At 35.5% G+C, this 6,733-nt stretch overlaps 1 long non-coding RNA gene across 1 annotated transcript; it reads right to left on the minus strand.

Moving 5' to 3' along the window:
* Positions 1-2,402: 2,402 nt before the first annotated feature.
* LOC123901262 lies at positions 2,403-6,733 on the minus strand. The gene is made up of 4 exons (XR_006806675.1): positions 6,514-6,733; positions 4,358-4,590; positions 3,455-4,138; positions 2,403-3,292 (listed from the first exon to the last, which is right to left on the minus strand). It is a non-coding gene; the product is annotated as an uncharacterized LOC123901262 (long non-coding RNA).

The raw sequence follows: 6,733 nt of genomic DNA on the forward strand, positions 1-6,733 counted from the left end.
CTTGCTGCAGTTGTTAGATGATGCAAAATATGTCAGCTGGAATAGAAGAAAAGATGATGGCTCCGATGTTTTGAGTGATATTTTTTGGGCGCATCCAGATTCAATCAAGTTGTTGAACTTGTTTCCCATTGTTTTGGTTATGGACTTCACGTACAAAACTAATAAATATAGACAGCCACTGCTTGAAATTGCTGGCATAACGTCAACTAACATGACATTTGCTGTTGGATTTGCTTACATGGAATCTGAGAAGACGGACAATTATCATTGGGCGTTAGGTAAGCTGAAGCAATTGATTACTAAGCAAGATATATTTCCTAGAGTAATTTTGACTGATAGGGAGTTTGCTTTGATGAATGCAATTAAAGATATATTTCCACATACTACTAATATGCTTTGTACGTGGCACATAATCAAAAATGTGAATGCGAGATGCACCGTGCAAATACCTAAGGATATGAAACAGAAGGTGAAAAATTTGTGGAGAGATGTTGTTGAAAGTCCGGATGAGGTGGAGTATCAGCAACGGTTGAATGCGTTTCAGCAAGCATGTGTTAATTCAAGCAATTTTGTCGAATATGTCAATAACACCTGGTTGGCCCCTCACAAATAACAATTTGTTGAAGCATGGACCAATCGAGTGATGCATTTAGGAAACACAACGACTAATAGGTATAATTTTTTAATTTTAAAATTGTAATTATATTTTTCTTTTTTTGGCGTTTAATTGACTATTGTTTGCAATTTGATATTTAGAGTTGAGTCTGCACATTGGAGACTGAAGAAAATGTTGGAACACAGCAAAGGAGACTTATGCAAGTGTTTGGAAGGCATGAATGACAACATAAGACTAGAAGTTGACAAAATAAAGAAGTCTTTTCAAAAAAGTTTTTACTATACAGAAATGACACATAGCAGTCCATTTTTTCAATATTTGAGAAACTTTGTCTCCAGGGCCGCTATGACACTAATTTCTGATGAGATGGAGAGAATTGACATTGTTGGAACAAATAAAAACTTGTGTGGTTGCAAACTTAGGTCAACATGTGAGTTGCCTTGTGCTTGTGAATTGAGTGGATATACAACCAGCGGTGTACCGATACCGTTAGATTCAGTTCACGGTCACTGGAAGAAATTAACTATGGAAGAACCATTGGAGGATGACACAGAGGATGGATATGAGTTGGACATGAGTAATGCAATGGAGGCCATATGGACTCGATTTCGGTCACTTGATATTGTTGGTAAAAGAGCGTTGAAGAGTAAAGTGTTTGAACTTGCTTATCCAGCCTCAAGTTCATTGTGTCCACCACCTGAAAAAATAAAAACCAGAGGAGGAGTGAAGAACAAATATAAAGGCAAAGCACCAAAAGGTTATGATGTGTATCGTGATCCATCATACTTTGAACACGTTGAAAGAGAATATCGTGATTCACAAGGTGACTAATTTATTTTTTTGATAATATAGTTATTGCTTATATTTTTATGTCTATATTCTATTATTATATATTCAACTTTTTTTGTTTTTACATAAATCTAGGTACATCGAAGAGGTTGTGTACACAACAATCACAGTCATCTCAGAAGGAACTATCTCAACCCTCTCAGAAGCAACAATCTCAACCATCTCAGAAACAACTATCTCAGATGTCTAAAAAACTGACATCTCAGAAATATTTGGGGCAATTTCCTGATCATATGCATCCACATATTGTTGACATTGTTGATGTGCTTGAAGATGGAAATTGTGGTTTTAGAGCTGTTGCATCTTTACTTGGTTACACAGAGGAAGGTTGGTCCATCGTCCGTCGGGAGTTAGATGAAGAGCTTAGAAATAATAACAGTTTGTATGAGAAATTATTCAGACAAGATTTGCAGGTTGTGAGAGATTCCTTGGTAGCAAATAGATGGTTCACCATACCTGCTATGGGTTACTTGGTAGCAAATAGGTATAATGTCGTTCTCGTCACGTTGGGTAAACCTAGTAAGACTTTCTTTCCTATGATGACTTCATATTCCTCTTCAGCAAGGTTTTTTTGTATTGGTTTTGTCAATGGAAATCATTGGGTTCCGGTAAACATGTCAAAGGGGTTTCCGTTGCCCGAAGTTACAGCTGATTGGAAGAAATTTTGTTCACATGAAGCAAGGTCTTGGATGTCAAACTTAAACGGACGCCTACAATATTGGAACCTTCTAAATCCTCCGGTGAAACCTCTTAGTGGTGTTATGTCTGTTGAATAATTTTTAATTGTTTATTTTATGTCGAATATTTATATTACTTATGTTTTATCAAATATCTAAATTCGTTAGTAACGTTTATTGTGTTAAAAAATATTTTATGTCAATAAAATGCAATGCCTACTTTAGCAACGTTCATTGTGTCAAAAAATAATGTATTGAAGTACAAAAAACATTTGATCGATAAAGTTTATAATCTAAATAAAGTACACGATATAGTAAAATTAGTTCAACAAAATACACAATCCAAAAATAAAAGTACATAAACCAGTGTTCAAAAAAACATAACAAAAAAAACTAGTCATGGGTATGCACCACGACATACATCTAGTGCAAAAAAAAGCTCCTCAAAATCCTCATCATCCCTATCAGCGTCTATCCTCGTAAGAAATGTCTCAAGCGCGCCTCGAGCCATACCTCTCCATCTCCGCTCACGCTGTAGTGCAGTTTCTTGTGATGCATCATCTGCTGGTGCATCGTCTACTGGTGCATCGTCTACTGGGGCATCTGGTGCAGGTGCAGGTGCAGGTGCATAGTGCGGAACTGGTGGTGCTCCATGTGGTCCATCAACAGGGCGACACAGTCTAGGATGTGATACCCTATAGTACCAGGACATGTAATCAGGTACAGTCTCATAAGCATATGTCACTGGACGTGTCGGCTGAAGGATCCGATCAACAGACGCGTGATAACCAATCCAGTCGCTATCAATATCAGAGTAGGCAGGAGCTAGAGGTGGTGGTGGTGGTATATACTGTACAAATCCAAACTACCTAATACACCTCTCGGGAAAGTAAGGAACTACCGTGGATCCACGCAGATGACCACTATACAGAGTAATCAGATCAAAAGGAATGCTACCTCTGTGAGTCTCAAACGGACGCCATATCACGTCATCAGGGGTCAGTGCATCCAATATAGGTCGATAGTCGGGGAGCTTGGTCTTCCCTTGCTTATACATCCACCGCATAGCTCGAGGAAAGCCAGGATCATCACAATTAAGATTCAACTGAGCCCGCCTACCAAGGGTAGGAAAATACTCGTGAATCCAACACTGTTACAAAAAAGAAAAAAGAAAATTGTTAACAACGCAACAAAGAGAAAAAAAATTAAATTACGCAACAAAGATAAAAACAAAATTTAATTACACAGCAAAGAGAAAAAAAAATTAATTACGCAATATTTAAATTATGTCTTTGTAGTGAGTGTCGCATACCTAAAGAAGTGTCGCATACCCTGCAAGGGCCCTCGTAGAAAACATGGATGCATCGTTCAAGTTATCGTATAAACAAACTAATGCAATACTGGCCCACGAATATGTATGGACTGCAGACAAATCACTAAACAGAAGTAGCCATTTGGCATCCACACGTGTATAACTCTTATCGGCCAGAATGGTAGATCCCACCAACATCAACATCCATGCCCTAGCTGCGCAGTCATGTTTCCCGTAGTAATTGGCATTCCTCATATAACTCTCATATAGCCACTGCTGTGAAAAATAACCACCCCTCTGCAATACAGTCTCTCGCAATGCAAAGTCATACTCCTCTCCTAACAACTCAACTGCAAGTTCCGCAGCTTGTTCTTGAGAAACTGATACAGGAGTATAAAACTGACCCCTAACAGGTAGATGCAGAAGACATGCCACATCGTCCAAAGTAATAGTCATCTCGCCGAACGACATGTGAAATGACGATGTCTCAGGGTGCCACCTCTCAACAAATGCGGATATAAGCTGCGGATCGGTAAATTTCAAGCTAGTCCGCTCAAGCCAGCACAACCCCGAAATATTCAACTACCCTTGAATAACTTCAGGATGGTAATCAGGAATCCTGTCAGCTAACTTTCTTCCTAAAGATACTATTCGTAGCTCAATTTTGTCACCTTCGACACGTTCCTACATATATTTAATAAAAAAACATTGTGAATAATAAATTAGACCGGATAATTGGATGCATATCATAAGACATTGAAAATGAACTATAATAATATTTTAACACTAAATTTGTATGTAAAATAAGGATTTAACAGTTGTAACGAGAGTATAAACAATACAAATTAAAAAAAAATGATCAATATAACTTAACAAATAATAACAAAAAAAACAAAATAGTACCTGACCAAACCATACATGACGAGCAACATGATGCTCGTATCGAGTCAAAAGACTCGTATCGATCGGCCCTCCAGGCCAAGCCTGCTGCACAGGCTGCTGCTCAGCCTGCTCCTCAACCTGCTCCTCATGCACTGGCGGCATCTCATCGTGTTCCGGCTCCTCCTGATGTGGCCGAGACTCTCCACGTCCTCTGTTATGCCTAATTCTACCGTCTGCTCCTCTTGTACGCACCACTGGAAAAAAAAAAATTAAAAAAAAAATAAAATCACTGTGAACCGGTACACTTGAAAAAAGTATACCGGTATGTAATATGAAACTCAGACGTCGAATGCATACCGGTACACTTTTTTCAAGTGTACCGGTATGAATATGCATACCGGTACACTTGAAAAAAGTTTACCGGTATGTATATTCATAACGGTACACTTGAAAAAAAGTGTACCGGTATGAATATGCATACCGGTACACTTTTTTTCAAGTGTACCGGTGAAGAAATCAAACCGGCACACTTCGAAAAAGTGTACCGGTATGTAAAATTGCACTTACTCTCTCAATTTCGCCAAACTCACACCGGAACACTTTTTTTGACTAGGGTAAATAATGATTTTTTTTTTCGTTTTACATTATATATGAGGGTATATTTGTCATTTCAAATAAGATTGTTGGGGTAAAGTGAAGATTGTTGGGGTAGAAGAAAAAATTTTCTGAGAAGAGACTCATATTCAGCCCAAGCCCAAAACTCATTATTCTTATTATATCATCTCAAATCCTAAATTTTCACTTTCTCTTTCTCTCAATTGAACGGCTGCTCTCTTACCCTTTTTTTTCTCCCAATCTTTCTTCATTCTTCAACATTTCATCATCTCCTCTCCTTGTACAACCATCTCCTCTTTGTCTAACGGTCAACCCTCAATATGTTTCCATTGTTTCACCTCACTTTTTTAAATTTTCAATTGCCACTTTCTCACCTAGATCTTTACCTCCATAACAATTTTCTGAAACATCATCCTCGTATAAAGAATCTCCTCCATCACTTTTACAAAATCCGCAAAAAAAAATTCAAGATTGAACAACCTTCATCAGTGGCCACCGTGCCGGAACAAACTTCCACCGCGCCGGAAAACAGTGCCACTATGCTAAAAACAATGTCTCACATGCAACAACAACAAATCATCAGAGTTTGTATCTTTATTTTTTATTTATTTTTTGTATATTCAGTTTGAATTTTTTTTAATCTGTATTAATTTTTTTTCTTTAAAACAATTTTTTTTTAATATTTATATATAGATAATTTGTCTATACATGTGTATCAAGACAATTTTTTTTGAACTGTTGTATTGATAATTAGGTGAATAAAGAAGGTGAGTATATGTACATATGTATAATGTATTAATCTGTTGTATCTGAGAAACCCCAAATGGTACCATAAATTTTTTTTTTTTACATATAAAAGATATCATTTTTTTACAATATATGAAATTCCTTTTGTTTATAAAAAAATAAAAAGATGTCTTTTTTTAGATGTTAGTTATTTGTTGGTTGGTTGGTTGATAATCACTTTTTTTTTCCTATGTTTCTGTTGTTTTTCTTTGATTCATATAAAAAAATGGAAATATGTATCTATCGTAAAATCTGATTGTATTATTGTTTTTACGAAGAAGATGAAGTAATTGTAAAATCTTATTAAAGTGAAAAATAATAGAACAAATATTTATTTGGGTTAGATCTGCAAATTTGTTCCTCACAATATATTATTTTTTGATTGAATTTTGTTATATTCCTTTATTTCCATACTAAAATGTTTTTATGAGTTGAGAAAAAATAAATCAAAAATTTATATAGCATCAAACAATAGAGAAAGAATAGAACAAAAAGGATATATGTAAATCTAATTTCTCTCTTTCTTTTTCCGTTCCCTTCACTTTCTTTTACTGCAACCTTTCCCTTCACTTTCTTTTACTGCAACCTTCTTTTTTTTCGATGTTTTCTTCAACACCATTTTAGATCAATGTGAGTTTTGTTGTACTTTTTCTAGATCTGATAAATAAAAAAAATTAGAAATAGCAAAATATTCATATAAAAATTACAGAACAACAACACTCTTTTCAAAATAAAAAGTATGATTAAGAAGATAGTATAATTATTGTTTGGTATACCTGTTGTAGAATCATGGAAAAGAAGTTTATACAAATAAAGTTTTTCTTTTTGCTTCCTTAAATTTGATTAACTTTGCTTGTTTTCTAGTTTGTTTCCTGCAAGAAAAAGTTCAACTGGTCAGACAAAAAGAATAATATGGAAAGTAAAAAAAAACTGCATATGCATATTGGAACAAAAAGAGTGAGAGAAAGAAGAATGAAGTGAATGAAATGTGAAATG

The sequence above is a fragment of the Trifolium pratense genome, unplaced genomic scaffold (assembly GCF_020283565.1).
Source record: "Trifolium pratense cultivar HEN17-A07 unplaced genomic scaffold, ARS_RC_1.1 scaffold_60, whole genome shotgun sequence".
NCBI lineage: Eukaryota > Viridiplantae > Streptophyta > Magnoliopsida > Fabales > Fabaceae > Trifolium > Trifolium pratense.